General features: G+C 44.0%; 1 long non-coding RNA gene across 2 annotated transcripts in view; it reads left to right on the plus strand.

The window, feature by feature from the left end:
* The first annotated feature begins 531 nt into the window (after positions 1 to 531).
* LOC136794617 (uncharacterized) overlaps positions 532 to 18415 on the plus strand; it is an 81006-nt gene continuing 63122 nt past the window's right edge. For both annotated transcript variants that reach the window (XR_010841647.1, XR_010841648.1), the window contains exon 1: positions 532 to 608. This is a non-coding gene — a long non-coding RNA (uncharacterized lncRNA). The remainder of the gene's footprint in view (positions 609 to 18415) is intronic.

The raw sequence follows: 18415 nt of genomic DNA on the forward strand, positions 1-18415 counted from the left end.
AAACAATACAAAGCATTAGAAGGCAACTCGGAGGAGTGGTGGAGGGGTGTCATGAGGCCTGAGACCGCACCCTAAAAGAAACGGAGAACAAGTCACAGGAATGGGGGAGGGGGACACACATGGATCTGGATAGGAAAGGAGTTAACGGGTTTTTTCTATAGATTATTGGCTTCACCAAGAATTTGGGATAAATATTTAAATAGGTTGGGATACAAAGTGTCATAATTTAGAAGGAAAGACGTGGCCCTTACTTACATATGATATTTTCTATTAACTGGGCTAATTAAACTTTCAGCCTGACAACCAATGAAAATCAAAAAGAGAGACTTAACTACTTGTCTCCAGGGCCTTTCTTTTGGGAAAGCTTTTCAGGTTCCCTGTTCCCTGAAGCCGTGCAATTGTACAAAGAACGCTCTGTGCCACGCTGGCCGCCGCCCTTCTTTAGAAGAACTCGTGGCCGCAGCAATGTCGGCGGCCCACTCCTGGGGCTGCGCTTTGCCCGCTGCGATAGCGCCTCTGCTGGTGAGACGGAGCAGCGCGCCGAAGCGGGGACAGCAGATGCCCAAGGCGAGGACCGGCCTCCTAGGGAGTCGCCTTCCGTTTGTGCAGTGAGTTGGGGTCCCCATCATTGCGCTGTTCCGTGCAAAATATGTGTGAGAAATCTTTGTTTCACCCTACCTCCCCCTTCCAGCCGGGTGGGAGGCCTGCGTGGGTACCCAAGCCTTCTCCCCTGCGCGGGCCCCCGGCAAGCTGCCGTTGCAGCATCATTTCGGGCACAAGTTCAATACTGCTGCAACTTTTCTGGAAAAAAAGAGCTGAGAGCAGGCAGGTGGGAGGGAGAACGAGCCAGAGGGCGCCGCAGAGGGGTGAAGGGCAATCCCTCGAACAAGAGGGGCATTCGTACTGTATTTTAACTCCCCTTTAGTGACCGGGGGTGCAGACTGCAGCAGGGCGGGGCCAGCCAGTTTGCATCGGACCCAGGGGCGCAGCGTGGATGAGCCGGGAGGCTGCATCCGGAGCCCGCGGCGTGCAGGGCCAGAGGGAGAAGAGACGTTCCTTGGTCAGGAGACATCGAAGTTAGGGGTGGCACCCCAAAATGCCAAGCGCAGGGGAGCTCGTCTTCAGGGCGGTGCCTGCCCCCCTCCCACGTTCCCGGCCACGGGAGGACGCTGAGTCATTCCTCCTACTCCGCAGCGCGAGCGCGCCCCCTCTTCTTCCCGTTAGGAGAGGGAAAGGCGTCCCAGCTAACGTCCAGGGCCCCGCCTCTGCATCGTAGGCCAGCTGGGGGGCTGTGCAGGAACCCCTGAGAATGCGCCCCACCTGATGTGTGTTCGTGCACTGGGGCGTTTCTCGGGAGAAAATACCGAACTTTCATTGCCTTCTAAAGGCGTTCTTGACTCCAAAAGGGCCTCAGATTTGGCTGCTTGGAGCAATCCATTTGTTTCACAGTTTGGCAAACGGTGCGCAGAAGGGGAAAAGGGCTTCCCCAAGCCCCGGGTCTCCCGTGCGCTTTTACACTGATACTAAAGCTTTTGCATTTTGACATCGAGAAACTCCCTGGACTCTGTCCCTCTCCCCATCTAATTACTTCCCTCCATGGTTTGCCAGAAGCATCTTCCCTGACCATTTTAAAAGTTATTTCTGCAATTTCCCTATAGAGAATTCCTCCGCCGTTCCCAGACCCTCTGTTTCCCCTTCAGAGTGCCCCACCCTTTCGCTACACGGGTTACTGCCGCAGGCGCCGGAAATAACCTGGAAAACGTGTGCTGTTTTGTGCAACACACACACACACACACACACACACACACACACACACACACACACACACACACACACACACACACACCCCTCTTCTGGAACCTCTTAGTGGTTTGGCTTTTAAGGAACTTTGTGGAATGGCAGCTTCCCGAGGCGGAACAGCGAGATGTGGACTGTGGGTGGCATGAAAAAGCCGCTCCTAAAAGAACTTGTATTGCATATATTACAGGCCCTTGTTAATACGGACGCCGCAGCCCAAGCGCCAGGCCTGAGGACCAGGGTGACCCTACACTTTTTGAGCAGGGTGTGGGTAGACTCTCTTTTTGGGTATCCACGGGCGACGCGTACTGTCCTCACTGTATCCTAAACTGCCCAGCCCTTCCAGATTAGCCGGATCCTTTTAAACCAAGGGGCAGTGCCCACAGCAGAGGGCGCGAGCTGCTGGAGCGGTGGCGGGCGCTAGGGGGCAAGGGGGTGGGGCATGCAGCCCCAGCATTTCCAGGCTGGCGATCCCATTTCTCCACTATTCCACTTCTATCCTGTTGGTCTGGTCTTCCAGGCTCTGGAGCCTTTGCTTCACTTTTTGCTGGTCGATTGAACAGGGCTCGATATTAATCGCTCATCCTCGAAGCTCTTTGGAATAAGATCCATACTCTTGCGGTTTAAAGCTCTTCTCTGTGTTCCAGGAGTCAGTTTTTCTGCTTTTCTTATCAGACTTACACAATTGACTTTACATTTTCCCCATGGGCTTTTTGCACAGCCCCCAAGGCAGGCTGTATTATTTACTTTGTATTATTTACTTTGGCATTGTGGAGGGCACGGCTACTCTTTAGCTGTGGGTGCTTGGTTGCCTTATCTTTGTTCTTGAGCGATTAGGCGGCCTTATTCCATAAAACATGAAGGTCTTTTATCTGAGAGCAGAGTCACTCCCGCATATCAGCCGGGGGTAGATAAAATAAAATAGACGGTCATAGCTGTATCTTCAGGACGTTTGCTTATTACTGTAATCATACAAGTAATGAACATTTGACCACCGTCTCTGTGCTCACAAGTTTTTAACCCTCACAGCCCTGGCAAAAGAGGAATGATTTTCTTCAGGGTCTTTGTTTGTTTGTTTGCTGCACCTCAGCTTGACGGAGAGTTCCCGGACCCGAGACCCCCTGCTGTGGAAGTGCAGAGTCCTAACCACTGGACCCCCAGTGAATTCCCCATTTTCCTCAATTTTATAGAGGGTACCAAGGTCTGGATTTGAACCCAAACCTATTTCAGAGCCTTTGCCATTGTCTAGGAAGAGAGTTTGGGGCATGGAGGCTAAGAGGTCAAGACTATTAGGAATTATTTCTAATTCCAGGAATTCTGGGATTATGGAATCAAATTGTTTAGGACAGAGGCAGTTGGAAATGAGTACAGCATAGGGGTTGGAAGTACAGACTGAAGTTTTATAATCTGGGTTAGACTGTGAGTCTGCTAATTACCGTCTGCTAGAAACTGCTTATCTCCTTAGACTTTATTATTGTAATGTGAAGATGAGGCAAAACAGTAATACACACCTCACAGTTTCGCTGAGGGAATTTAATTAGATGTGTTTCCAATACTTAGGACAGGGGCAAACAGAAGGTGCTTAATTGATGTTAGTGCTTAGAAATATTAAGATCAAAGAAGGGTGAGTGAACCAGAAACTAACGCAACATTGTAAATCAACTACACTTCACAACAATAAATTTTTAAAAATAAATACAAAGAAGGGTGGGTGAAAATTTGGCTTCCTAAACTAACACTTCTACTCTTTCCATTCTTAGCTTCTCCTCTTCGATGCAGACAGGCTAATTTCAGTCTAAGGAAAATCATACTGTGTACTGTTTCCCCTTCCCTCAACCTTTGTATGCAAGTAAAATCAGTTTAAACCAAGGACAGATTTAAAAGAGTAAGTCACAAACGGTTACCCCTGTAAACTGTGCACCTATAAGAAGGCAGAGGCCAGGTCTCCTCTTTGGTGTGGTTCTCTGTTCTCTGGAAAAGAATTCCAAAGTCATACAGACATCCCTGGCTTCGGGGCTTCACTAGGGACTGATGTGAACTGGCTCAAATTATTTAATCTCTCAAAGCTTACCGTTTTCTGTTTCTTCAACATGGGGATAATAATACCATCTCTTCAAGGTTGCAGTAAGAATTCAATGACATGATACATGTGAAAGTGCTTAGCAGAGTGCCTGACCCATCACTGTTTCTCCATAAATGAGAAATCTCCTTTGTCATGATGAGAACTGACTGGGTTATCTATTGATTATTTGGTATGTGAGCCTGTGGCCAATTCCTCTTCTTCCGTACATGGAAATGTGCATTCAGATTAATGTTAATATAATTTTCTGTTGTAAAGGATCATTCTAAAAGCCCATAACCATGAAGGGTGAGTGATCATTGTCCTGAATCATCCTAGGGAACAAAAGGTAGTGGGTGGAGCTAGTTACCAGAGTTTACAAGGGCTCTATCCCTCACTGCATGCAGGGGGTGTTGGTTGGTTTATTTTGCAAACGGGCTGTGAACTGCAGATGTCCCTGAGAGAGAAAATAGAAAAGTATTAGCAGATCCCTAAGAGAACCTGGCTTCTTTTCGAAGAAGAGAAATGCATTAAGCTGAGAGTTGGAAGAGCAATGAGAAATGGAGCCACAGACTCTGAAAGTTATCATCTGCCAAGAGGGTGATAAGATTTTCAAAAGAACTAGAGGGATTTATACTCTGGCCATGATGGAGTAACTGGTACCAGGCTAGTCCTCCAGCCGTAAACAACTATGAAACTGGGTGAAAATATTTGAGGCAGCCGTTCATAGGCAATGGACCACAGGCAGCCCAAGACTGTTTATCCCTGACAGACAAAAACTTAAAGGTAAATCCCCAAATCATCCAGCTCTCTACTGGGGGACAAGTGTCTAACTACAGCACTGAAGTCCAAGCGGTTCTTAGACATAGAGATGAAGAGACAGAGAACAGAATGTAGCAGAGCTGAAACAACTGGAATCTGCATGATAGGACATCAGCAAAGAGGGAGCTCTGCAGAGAGGGCTTCCCAACAGTCTGTATGGGGTAGGGGTCAGGGAGGAGGGGGTCCCTCATGAGACCACGACTGAGAACTGGGCTGTGTAAATGAACAGGAAGAGACCATCAAGGGCTCATCAGATAGCAGCTACTACGGGGTTGAAAATGAACAGTTACTAGTAATGCTGGTGGAAAAGCAGTTCCCAAAGACTTTGGACGTTTGAACCCAAAGTCTCAGTAACACTTTGTTAACACCCCTGGAATCCGGCTAAGACACCAGAAAGAACTTTGCATAGGAGTAAAGACTATACTGTAAAGCAGGATTCAGTAAACTTTTTCTGTAAAAGGCAATAGAGTAAGTCCCCTACATACAAACGAGTTCCATTCCAAGCGTTTCATAAGTCCAATTTGTTCGTTAAGTCTAACAAAATTAACCTAGGTACCCAACAAACACAACTGGCTATATAGTATTGTACTGTAATAGGTTTATAATACTTTTCACACAAATAATACATGAAAAACAAACACAAAAAATAAAGAAAACACTTTTAATCTTACAGTAGAGTACCTTGGAAAGTACAGTAGTACAGTACAACAGTTGGCATACAGGGTCTGGCACCGAGTGAACGGGCAGGAAATAAAGATACTGTATTACTGTACTCTATACAGTACTGTGCAGTAAAGTATACAAAACCACAACCAGTTGTAGAGGTGGTTGTCCCATATACGTGTGACATGTATGCCAGACACGTGAACTAAATTACATGACTGGACATGTGAACGTACATTCGCATCTTTTGAAAGTTCGCAACTTGAAGGTTCGTATGTAGGGGACTTACTGTATGGTAAATATTTTTGCCTGTGCAGGCCACACAGTTTCTATTGCAGTTACTCAATTCTGCCATGGTAGCACAAAACCAGTCCTAGACAATATGAAAATGAATAGCATGACTGTGTTCCAATAAAACTTTATTTTCAAAAACAGGTAGGTAGGATTGGCCCAAGGATCCACACATGCACTATAGTAAGACCTATTCCAGATCTGCATTAACAAAGCCTAAAACTAAACCCTGACAAAATCTCAGGGGAGACAGAATTTGAAGATTGCAGCCTATCAGGGTAGAGGAGCTTGGGAAATACCTTGTGCTTTCCACAGATTCTATAACAAAGTACCAGACTAAGCTTATTCAAGTTAAAGGTGATCAGCCAGTAACTGAGCTGCCTTCTAAAATAAGAATTAACACTCTTCAGAGGAAGATAACAGAACTCTGAATGTTTACAACATACTATTCAAAATATCCAGTATTCAATCAAAAATTACTAGACAAACTAAAAAGTGGGAAAATGTGATCCAGAACCAAAAAAAATAGCAGTCAGTACCAACCAGTCTGAAGTGGCTTAGATGTTGGATTGAGTAGACAAAGGTTTTCAATCAGCTATGATAAATAGGTTTAAAGAACTGAATGAAAATACATGCGAAGAAGGAAAGAAGAAACGTGGTCTAACAAATGAAAAGATAGGAAATCCCAGCAGAGAAATAAAAACTTTTAAAAAAGAAGGAAATCAAATTTTAGAACTAAAAAAATACAGCTGAAATGAAAAATTCACTGATGGGTTTAATCGCTTATTGGAGATGGCAAGAAAAGAGAATCAGTAAACTTGAAAATGGATTAACTGAAAGTGTTCAATATGAAGAAATAACAGAAAAAAGATTGAAGAAAACTGAACAGAAACTCAAAGGACCTGTGGGACAATATCAAACAGTCTAACATGCATATAATTGGAACTTCAGGAAGAGAAGAGATTAATGTTGAGCAGAAAAAGATATTTTGAGGAAATAATGGCAAAACTTCTCAAAAGTGATGGAAAATATTACAGATCCAAGAGGCTTGGCAAATTCCAAAAGGAATAAATATTTTTAAAAACCACACACAAGCATATCAAGTAAAATTGCTGAAAATCAAAGATGAAGAGGTCTTGAAGCAGGCAGAGAAAAAGACACATTACTTACACACAAAGATAAGGATGACCACTGATTTCTTGTCAGAAACAGAGGCCAGAAGACAATGAAAAGACAACTTTTCAATGTTGAAAACAAAGTCAAGTTATTCATAATTCTATATCCAATAAAAAGTTCCTTTAAGAGAGGGGGTAAAATAAAGACATGTCTGACAAATGAAAGTTAAGAGAATTTGTTGCCAGCAGACTTGCATTATAAGAATTATAAAGAACCAACGGGGGACTTCCCTGGTGGTGCAGTGGTTAAGAATCCGCCTGCCAATGCAGGGGACATGGGTTCGAGCCCTGGTCCAGGAAGATCCCACATGCCGCGAAGCAAGTAAGCCCATGCGCCACAACTACTGAGCCTGCGCTCTAGAGCTCGTGCGCCACAACTACTGAGCCCACGTGCCACAACTACTGAAGCCCACGTGCCTAGAGCCCATGCTCCTCAACAAGAGAAGCCACCGCAATGAGAAGCCCGCACAGCCACAACAAAGAGTAGCCCCCCACTCGCCAAAACTAGCAAAAGCCCGTGCACGGCAACGAAGACCCAACGCGGCCAAAAATAAATAAATAAATAAATTTATTTTAAAAATAAAAATGTGTTTTAAAACTAACACAACATTGTAAAGCAATTATACTCCAATTTAAAAAAAGGGGGCCAAGAGTGAATGATATGACACAGAAGAGGTCTAGGAAGGAATGAAGACTCTGAAAATGGTAAATAAATAGATGGATATAAAAGGGAGCTAACTATTTACAATAGCCAAGACATGGAAGCAACCTCAAAGTCCATCGACAGATAAATGGATAAAGATATGGTATATATATATATATATATATATATATATACACACACACACATACACACACACAATGGACCATTACTCAGCCATAAAAAAGAATGAAATAATACCATTTGAAGCAACATGCATGGACCTAGAGATTATCATACTAAGTGAAGTAAGTCAGACAAAGAAAGACAGATATCATATGATATCACTTATATGTGGAATCTAAAAAATTTATACAAATGAAATTTACTTACAAAACAGAAATAGACTCACAGACACAGAAAACAAACTTATGGTTACCAAAAGGGAAAGGGGGGGAGGGATAAATTAGGGATTTGAGATTAGCAGATACACACTACTACATATAAAATAGATAAACAACAAGGTCCTGTATAGCACAGGGAACTATATTAAATATCTTGTAATAAGCTATAGTGGAAAAGAATCTGAAAAGAATTTATACATGCATATGTATAACTGAATCACTTTGCTGTACACCTGAAATGTAAATCAACTATTCTTCAATTAAGAATATTAATTACAAATAAACATAAAAGCTAGGAATATAACCTAGCATTTTAAAATGAGTATAAAACTCCTACAAATCACTTAAGTGCAAAAGGGACCATTTTAATGTAATTTGGAAAAGAATGAACAAAAATTAAAGTATTTTTTGGACTGTGAAAAAAAAAAAATAATAGAAACGGAGCTAAAGTTCTTTGCATTCTCACAGAAGCCTCCTTAGAGGTAGTTGCTATCCTTAGTGCCTGGCTGGTCACAGTACTGCAGTGGGAGGGCACTAGCTTTTATAGAGTGCCTCCTATGTACTAGGCAGCAGGCTAGATGCTTTCTATCTAAAATCCGATTTAATTTACACATCAACACTCTGGTAGAAATTACTACTCTTAACAGATGTGGTCCACAGTTGAGATTCAGAAACAGGTCCTAGCAGGTTACTGCGTGAGTCCTCTGGTTCCAATCCAAGTCTGCTTCAGATCTACATAAGACTAAGCAACTTCAGCATGACCTCATAGCTTCTGAAATCATCCAGCTATCATCTAGCAAAGAATTTAGGATTACTTATCCACTGAGTACTTACTATGTGGTAGACATTGTGGCATACATGATTTCGTCTCAATCCTTACTACAAATCTATGAAGTTGGCATAATTATTCCCATTTTACAGATGAGGAGACTGAGGTTTTGAGAAGTCAAGTAACTTCCTCATACTGCTGGTGGTATTAAAATCCATGTCGGTCTGATACCAAAGTGCATAACAACTAAATTACAAAATCATCCTAGGAAAAAATAAATGAAAAGTGTTCATATTTCTGAAAGTCATTTATATTATTTTTGCTATTTATCCCAACATACATTGTCTTTTAATATTAGCAATAGAATTATACTGCTATTGGTGGAAGAGGAGGCAAGTCACAGAGGATATCACCTCACTGTAGATCCACGCTTGGGAAGGCGACCCTGTAAATGTTTGGCAGCAGCCCTAACTTGGCAAGAAATTTAAATGAAATCCACACGGGCCTGTGTGAAGAAGGGAGAAGACCTATCACGCTGAAATTGCCCCAGTTAGAAGAGTCAACGGGGGCTTAACCTGGAAGAGTTTCCAGAACTTCTGGTCATTTTTAACACCAGCTGTTTGAATCATGAGACGAGCCCTCAGGATGGCAGTGAAGTTAGCAATGCGAACTTTCCAAGGACACATCACTTACTGATTGTTTATTTGGAAAGAGTCAGCTTCCATCTGCTGAATGTCCCCCAGCACACTTCATGCTCCCCTGGGTTTGGCAGTCTCTGTCCAGAGGAGGGGAAAACGTGTCATTTGCTGCTTTCTAATGTTAAGGGAAAATGTTGCATCTATCAGAAATTGATCATAGCAGGGAAAAATTGTGTATTGGGTAAGAGGCATAACAGAGTCCTTCTTTCCTACCCAATGCTCTCTGGAGATACAAAATTGAAGAACACAACCTACCTGCTTTCAAGGAGCATATGATCCTTCAGGAAGACAAGACCCTTGTGAATGAAAAGAAAACACACCTTCTAAGAGAGCACAAACAAGCTGTGCAGGTGGTGAGAGCTAGAGGTGTTTAGGTGGGGAAACCCTGGAAGACTTCATGGAGGAGGTGAGATTGAGCATAAGTAGAGAATGAGTACAGGGGAGGGCAGTCAAATCTGAGAAACAGAGAGAGGGGTTGGCTTCATAGGTGGACTTCGAGAGATTTGTGAACCATCTGAACTTACATACAAACTTCCCTGCATCTGTGCATTTTTCTAGAAATAGGAACCATATGTTGCATATGATTTTCAACAGTCTTTAGCAACCTCAACAGTCAGAACCCGTACTATAGGGGCTAGAGAATTATCAACAGCTATATCATTGGTCTCACAGTGAGGCACCAGCTGCCTTGAGTTTTTTTTTTTTTTTAATTACCTATAAGTAATTCAGATGCAGATAATTTCAGCACTATAGGGAGGGTGCCAAGGGAAGCAGTGGGGGAGACATTGAGGACAGAAAGCTCTTTTGGCACTTCTAGCACTTGGGGTGGTGGCTGCCTTTTTGTGAACCAGCTGTGCTCATTCATTCTGGAATCAGGACATCTGGGGTCTCCAATAGGGAACCACGTCTCTCGATTTGGGAACTGTCAGCTATGGTAGTTTCCTGGTGTGTTTACATGAATAATACTTGACCTACGTGTGGAAATGTAAAGGTTTTCATCTTGCTTCCTCCTTCTGCTGGGGGCGCCCCCTGGAGGACTGCAGTGGTCCGTAGCTCCTGGACCTTCCAAGAAGCTTATTTAATATTCTTGCCCTTCCTCCACCTGCCCATAGCAAAACCATCTTCTATTCCAATTCCAAATTTCTCCTGTTTCGAGGAGTATTATGGGATATTGCATCTCCTTTTCAGCTTTCAAGAATACTATTTATCATCTAAAACCTGAAAGCTTTTTTTCTTTAAATTTAGATCAAAGCAGAGAGAAACTGATTTGCAAATATCTTTACCAAACAACATGTTATTTTAAGCTGGGAACTGATTGATTAGAATTGACTTTTGTAGTCAAAATGAGGCTGGAGGATTTTCTGGTTACACTTAGGCATGAGTCATGACGCCCAATTACAATGACTCATCACTTCAGAGAAAAAGAGTAATTTCGATTCTATGAGAGTTTTGCTTCACTAGGAGTTTTATAGGAAAGTTCTTTTCTGTTCTAGTTTAGACGCCAACAACAGGCAACCTGGGCTTTGCACAGGTATCACGTTTTCTTAAGTAAAAACATAGCAAGCGAGTCTATTTTGATTTTCAGTGTAGGGTTTTTTTCCCCTCTCCTTTACCTCTTTTTGAGAGAAGGAATCTTCGGACAGGAAGGAAGCCTTGAGCTACTCATAAATTCTCTCTACCACTGCAATAATATATTTCATTCTAAAACAGTGTGGAGAACAATAAGAGCCTCTTGGTTGAGGGGCAGAGCAGAGACATCTTGAATGGTTTAGGAGTTTAATCTTGCACCCTGATAACAATCCCAAGAATATTGTGATCCTGGGGCTTTTTTTATTGCCACCTACTGTTTAATGCCAGGACAAAAGGAATAATTTGGTGATGAGCAAAGGGTAGCACAGTCTGCTGTTCCTGCTGCTTTTAAGCTTCTTTCTGTTTTTCTTTTGTTTTTAAATGAAAAAAAGAGAGAGAGAGAGAGAGAGAGAGAACTCAAAATGTATCTAGTGCAAAATGGAAGCTATTTACTGCCTCGGGCCATATAGCAGACCCTGTGATATTTAAGGCAGCTTGGATGAAAGGAGCTCCCTGCTTCTTATGTAGTTAACAAAATGATAAAAGGATCCTGCCTGGGATACTTGATTCATTCTCCCTTGGGAAAGGAACATACTTTATTCTTAATTGCTGAGTTATGGGTGTGCTATAATTAGTTTGTTACTAGGGGATAAATGACATCAAGGGAATAAGGAATGATCAACCTGCCTAGAAGGGAAAATGTCTTGGTCTAACTCGAGCCAGGTTGTGAAGTAACACAACTTTTGCTTTCTTCATCCAACTTTCTCCTCGGCCTAGTGAAATCTCATCGGCTCCACTCTTGCCAAAAGCTTGCACCTATCTCTAAACTTTGCTACCTGTGTCTGGGTCACTTTCTATCCGTGGGGAGAGAGACTAAGTCTCTTCCCTTTTGGATGGAATCTGAACTCTGAGAAGGGTAGAAAATTCCCAAAATATACCAAGAGCAGGTTGGCTTCATTTTCAAGCCACTAAACTCTCAAAAGAAAGAAAAAATGGTGGAGGAGTTACGTGGCCCTCTTAGGTTTGTGGCTGGACCAATGGAGGAGTTTGTTTGGGTAGCTGGAAAAAACGTTTAGAGACCCTGGCGTCAGCTGACCCAACTGGTTGACCAAGTCTCTGGAGAAAGGCAACCCTCCAGGTACCGATGTTCACATCCAGCAGGTCTCAGGGTTCCTGTGTTTGGAAAGGAGCTGTGGAGACCATTCCTGTGCTTTCCAGGCATTTATGTATTCTCAGGCAGCTAAGAACCACTCCACCTTTATGAAGGCTTCCGGAAAGAGAGGTTCTGCGGAAATCTTATCTCCCCAACTAAAGTGTAGGTGCCTCCAGGGAGGAAACCACATATTGGATATTTTTAAAATACCAACAGTGTGTAGTAAAGTTCTGTGCACAGAGATTTTTGTTGTTGCTGTTTTTAAATGTGTGTGTGTGTGTGTGTGTGTCACACTGCGAGGCATGTGGGATCTTAGTTCCCCGAACCAGGGATGGAACCTGCACCTCCCTGCAATGGAAGCATGGAGTCCTAACCACTGGACCACCAGGGAAGTCCCCAGAGGAAATGCTTAACGCACGCTTAATGACTAATTGAACATATTCTTTTGACTTTCCTTCTGGTACCCATCGTCCCTTCACCCGCAAGCTTGCAAGGCAATCGGGAAATGGAGGATGGTCCAGGCTTCCCACGTCCCTCTCATTTTGCAGCCATAGTAAAGCTGTGGCTTCAGGAATATGTATCTGTAACCCTCCAGCCTCCTCGTCTTTGTTTTTTTTTTTTTTTTTTTTGAACGCTTTATTTATTTATTTTTAGCTGCGTTGGATCTTCGTTGCCACACACGGGCTCTCTCTAGTTGCGGCGAGCGGGGGCTGCTCTTTGTTGCGGCGCGCGGGCTTCTCAGTGCGGTGGCTTCTCTTGTTGCGGAGCACGGGCTCTAGGTGCGCGGGCTTCAGTAGTTGCGCTAGAGTAATGAGATCTGCATTTTCTGTCCATCTCGGGGAGCTCTAGCAAACACGGGTGAAGAACGGAACAGGGATTCGTCCTAACACAAAGGCCGCTATGTGCTTCTTCCTGGAGAGAGAGCTGTACCATTGATAGACTCTTCTCTAAATAGGCCAAAAAAGAGAACATCAGTGTGGCCCAGTAGAGTCCAAGGGCAAGTAGCATGAAAAACCAAACAAATGAAACTTCCTGTGTGACCTGAAGTCAGTCACCTCATCTCCCAGGGCCTCAATTTCTGTATCTGCCAGAAGATGGTCTCTAAGAGCCATTCCACACCTCTAATCTTATAAATCCCCATTCGTGGAATTTTGATTCATAAAACTATAATGAAATATTCTAGAAGCATATGTCCTATAGAGGATGGGAAAGCCCTGAAGCTATGAATCCTGAAAATGAATTAGTATGAATAACCATAGTCAGCCGTTGTATTGGTCCATTAGGGCTGTCATGACAAAAGACCACAAACTAAGTGGCTTAAACAACTAAAACTTTTTTTCTTTTTTTAAAATTTTTATTGGAGTCTAGTTGATTTGCAATGTTGTGTTAGTTTCAGGTGTACAGCAAAGTGAATCAGTTATACATATATATATGTATCCACTCTTTTTTAGATTCTTTTCCCATATAGGCCATTACAGAGAATTGAGAAGAGTTCTCTGTGCTATACAGTAGGGCCTTAATCTATTTTTTATAGAGTAGTGTGTATATGTCAATCCCACTCTCCCAACAGAAACTTTTTATCTGACAGGTCTGGAGGCTAAAAGTCTGAAATGGAGGTGTCAGGAGGGCTGGTTCGTTCTGAGGAGTGTGAGGGAGAATCTGTTCCCTGCCTCTCCCCTCGCTTCTGGTGCTTTGCTGATGATCTTTGGTATTCTTTGACCTGTAGAAAAAGTGTCACCTAATCTCTACCTCCATCTTTACATGGCATTCTCCCTGTGTGTGTGTCTGTGTACAAATTTGTCCAAATTTCCCCTTTTTATAAGGACACCAGTCATGTTAAATTAAGGGAAGAGTGTTCAGTGTACCAGACACTCGCTATTGGATTAGGAAAGGGGAACGGCCAGAGTAAGGCAGGACCCATCCAAGGAGAGGCATGCGGTGCTTAACAGGCTGCCCAGATGGGAACAGAGGGGCAGAATTGACGGTAGAAGTCATTTCCCTCGAGTGGGGTCCAAGGTTAGGACTCGCCAGAGGCTGAGTCTCAAAAATGGGCGCTGCTTAAATACCCTGTGCTTTAGGTTAGGTCCAGATTTGTTCCAGAAACTGAGGGTGGGAGAAAAAATCATACGTGGTGAGCGAGCAGGGAGAGAGAAGGCGTGTGAAGCCCCTGCAGCAGGCAGATAGAGAATTTAGGAGGTCAAATCCCCCTTTGCATTTCACTTGGTTGTGGCCAGAAACAAAGAGGAGACTGTCTTGTTCCTCCACCCCACCCGGCCAACTACTCCCCTCCTTCCTACCCTCTCTACCCACACCCCATTCTCATACTTGCCCAGAAGAGACCAAGTCATTATGAACAGGGAGAAGCAAGTCACAAAACAGTGAGTACTGGAGGATGGATGGCTACGCCCACCTCCCTTACCTGAGATGAAGGAGGTTCCCTGACAGATGGCGCCTGTACGTGTGTGTGTTTGCTGTGTTTCTGCTGCAGCAGGTAGATCCTAGGTTGTCTTATCCATGATCTATCAGAGTCATTACCCAGCTATTGGAAGACTAACCAAACTACGGACCCTAAAGCAATGCCCCAGCGTGTTAAACCCCAGGAACAACCACTGGGATGGTACCACCAAGAGCTTGACCAAAAGGCAATGCTGGACCCCAGATGGTGACCCCACGGTCACTAGCTCAGAGGCCCACTTTGCTGTTCTCACACCCAGAACCATGAACTGGAGACTTGAGGGGGAAAAGTGGATAAATACTTCTTCGGTAAGGAAAAGAGAAACACAGAACAGGCAAAGGTCAACGTCTTGGTTCTCTTTTTCAAGCTGTTATAGAAGATCTTTTCTAATTAAAAGGCTCTTCACGGGCAACTCGAAAATGAAAAGGCACTTCATGCTGTAAATGCAGGGGACCCACTCACCTGATAACCCGTGACTGATTTTTGCATTTAATATCCCTCATAAGCACTCAGCTATTGTGTAACAGACTCCAATGGGTTATTCCATATCCCTTGTCTTTTTATTCAGAACCATCTAGCGAGGGAGAAAAACAGAATGCAAAATTCTTCCATTGCTCCTTTGGGCAATGACTGTGCATTTAAATCAGTGCTTTATGATGGAGACAAGGGTCCTTTAATTATTCCTGATCTCTCGTTGAAAGAATCTTAAAAACAAATATGTATTTACCAGAATTTGGGTGAAAATTCCAGATGAAAAACCTAATCATGTTTCTGAGGAAAGCAGAATTATGCATTAATAATCAGCCCAGGGCTTCCCTGCTGGCGCAGTGGTTGAGAGTCCGCCTGCCGACGCAGAGGACACGGGTTCGTGCCCAGGTCCGGGAAGATCCCACATGCCGCGGAGCGGCTGGGCCCGTGAGCCACGGCCGCTGAGCCTGCACGTCCGGAGCCTGTGCTCCGCAACGGGAGAGGCCACAGCAGTGAGAGGCCCGCGTACCGCAAAAATAATAATCAGCCCATATTCTGAGACAGCAATTACATTAAAGGCAGGCCTTCTTGATATAACTAATAGTCTCTTGTTTCTAAACGAGGGAGGACTGTAATAGTGCTTAGGGCTGAAAAAACGCCTCAGAGCTCCATCATCCATTTTGGTTTGCAAATTGATTAAAAGAGAATTTAGAGAAGAGTCCAAATATCTTTTTTTTCTTGGACTATACAGGAAGTACAGCGTGGCTGTTCATGTCCTATTTTTCTTTTCATTGATCATAAAGATTCACTATTGCTTCATAGAGAACTCTTAAAACTTTAGTTTCTAAGCAAAAAAAAAAAAAAAAAAAAAAATTTCCCGAAGTCTTGGTTATTATCTCTGATTTTTCTCTTCCTACTCCCACCCCCTCACTACAAGTTACTTGTTTTCAGTGGTTGGGGGGTGGGTGGCAACGGTGGGTTACATTGGGGACTGGGTAAAGAATAGCCAGTGAGTAAACGCTGTCCACTGGTGTTTTGCAAAGAACGCATTAGGCTGGCTTCTAGTCTCGGCTATAGGACTCTGCACTCTTGCCCTCAGCCTTCCCATGTTTATGTGAGGGAGTTAGTAGAAAATGGCTTTCAATCCATAAGTCTGTGATTCCGTAAGCGTTGAACTTTCTCTCCCATGGAAGCTGCTAGTAGGGTCCCCCGCTCCAGCACACACATGTTCCCTGACTTTCCATGAATAGGAGAAAGAGGGTGTGGTTGATTTGGGGATTAGAAGCACAGGAGGAGTTGGAGTCTCTGTGCTATCAGAGTCTGGAGGCTGCTTTGTCTCTTCTGGGCCTCTTTGATGCTTGACCCCCGACAAGTGTGACTCAGGCGTTTCTGCATCCACAGTTCTCGTTTCAGTATCTCTGCCGCAGTCCTGGAAGCCATCAAGTCCCGGTTCGTACCCGGTTGCAGGGTACATGGGCCATCAAGCAAACATCAGCTCCGCAGGAATGGACCACCTCCTTCATAATCCCAATGGACTCACTGTTAGGATAATTTACTCTCCTAGGGACCAAAATAAACCTGTCATTTCCTAGTCGCTGAGTGTTAGAGCTGGTTGAAAATCTTGGAAAACAAACCGATTTACTCATTTTGTTGTTGAGAAAACAGAGACTCAGAGACAGGGTGTGACTTACTTGTCCCCCATCCTACTCCTAGCTGGGAGCAGAGCCTGGGCAGGAGTCGAGGTGCCTGACTTTGAACTTCCTAATTGCTCCTTCCTTTGTACTGTGATGCCTGCACAATGAAAGCACCCTCTGCTCGGGAGCACAGCCAGAGTATAGGACAGAAGGGTGCAAGAGAAAGAAATTGCAGAAACTGTGACAGGGCGACAGTCTGCACAGCAGCGTACCTTTTCGGTGCATTGCTGTCAGAATGCAGTAGATACCAGTGCTGTGGAAGGTACCCTGGCGTCACAGCCAAGCTAAGCTCTGTCCTTTTACCTGCTTTGTCACTTTGGCCAATTTCCTTTGTGAGTCTCCATTTCCACACTGCTAGAATCTCCTCACAGCACAGGATTAGTGAAACGATTAAATAAAATAATTTGTATAAATAATATCTGACACATGGATGGTTGATAATTGGTTCTCTTCCTCCTTTCTTTGTGACTTCCTTTTCTCTATTTTTGTTTTCTATTTTGAAAGGAAAGAGTGATATGGTGCTAGTTATATGTTTTCTCTATTGTGGAAAAGTAGCAAAAATTGCATGGAGGGCTTCCCTGGTGGCGCAGTGGTTGAGAGTCCGCCTGCCGATGCAAGGGACACGGGTTCGTGCCCCGGTCCGGGAAGATCCCACATGCAGCAAAGCGGCTGGGCCCGTGAGCCATGGCCGCTGAGCCTGCGTGTCCGGAGCCTGTGCTCCGTAACGGGAGAGGCCACAACAGTGAGAGGCCCGCGTAACACACACACACACACACACACACACACACACACACACACACACACACAAAATTGCATGGAGAAGTAGCAAAAATATATGCTATATCTGATTTCAGTTTCCCCCAAACCAGTCCTAACATTTAGGATAGACGCTCTATGTGAAAATACAGCACTGCTCTCTATCAATAGGATGCTTGTATGAAAATTATTGTTTGCCATGATCATGAAGTACTTATCAGACACCACGTAAAGTACTGTGTGATGTCCGTTACGTGGAATTACCATCAACATTATCAGTGTAATTATTGGAGGAGGATATAAACAGAAAACCACACAGATAAAGATTAGAAACTTTTGCCCGAAATATCCCAAACAGTTATGGCCCCTGGCCTCTGTTACTGAGAAATCACAGCATAGGGCTTAGGAACCCTTTCAGGGCATTTACATAGTGCAGAGATCAGGCATTTTAAAGTGCATTGTATGAATATGAATGTCCTTCCCGTTACTGATATTTCATTGACTGGAACTATAACGACACCTATGATATAGTAACACACCTACATTTATTTTTCATAGAATAAAATGGTTCATTATCCAAAAAGAAGGATGCTCAGTATTCATTGAAGTTCAGGTCCCTGCTATGTGAAAGTGGACAAGAGTGTTTTATTAAGATGATCTGGGACTTCCCTGGTGGCGCAGTGGTTAAGAATCCGCCTGCCAATGTAGGGGACACGGGTTCAATCCCTGGTCCGGGAAGATCCCACATGCCATGGAACAACTAAGCCCGTGCGCCACAACTACTGAGCCTGCGCTCTAGAGCCCTCGAGCCGCAACTACTCAAGCCCGCATGCTCTAGGGCCCACGTGCCACAACTACTGAGCCCGAGAGCTGCAACTCCTGAAGCCCACGTGCCTAGAGCCCGTGTTCCGCAACAAGAAAAGCCACCACAATGAGAAGCCCGCACACCGCAACAAAGAGTAGCCCCTACTAGCCGTAACTAGAGAAAGCCTGCACGCAACG

Source organism: Kogia breviceps, chromosome 8, assembly GCF_026419965.1.
Source record: "Kogia breviceps isolate mKogBre1 chromosome 8, mKogBre1 haplotype 1, whole genome shotgun sequence".
NCBI lineage: Eukaryota > Metazoa > Chordata > Mammalia > Artiodactyla > Physeteridae > Kogia > Kogia breviceps.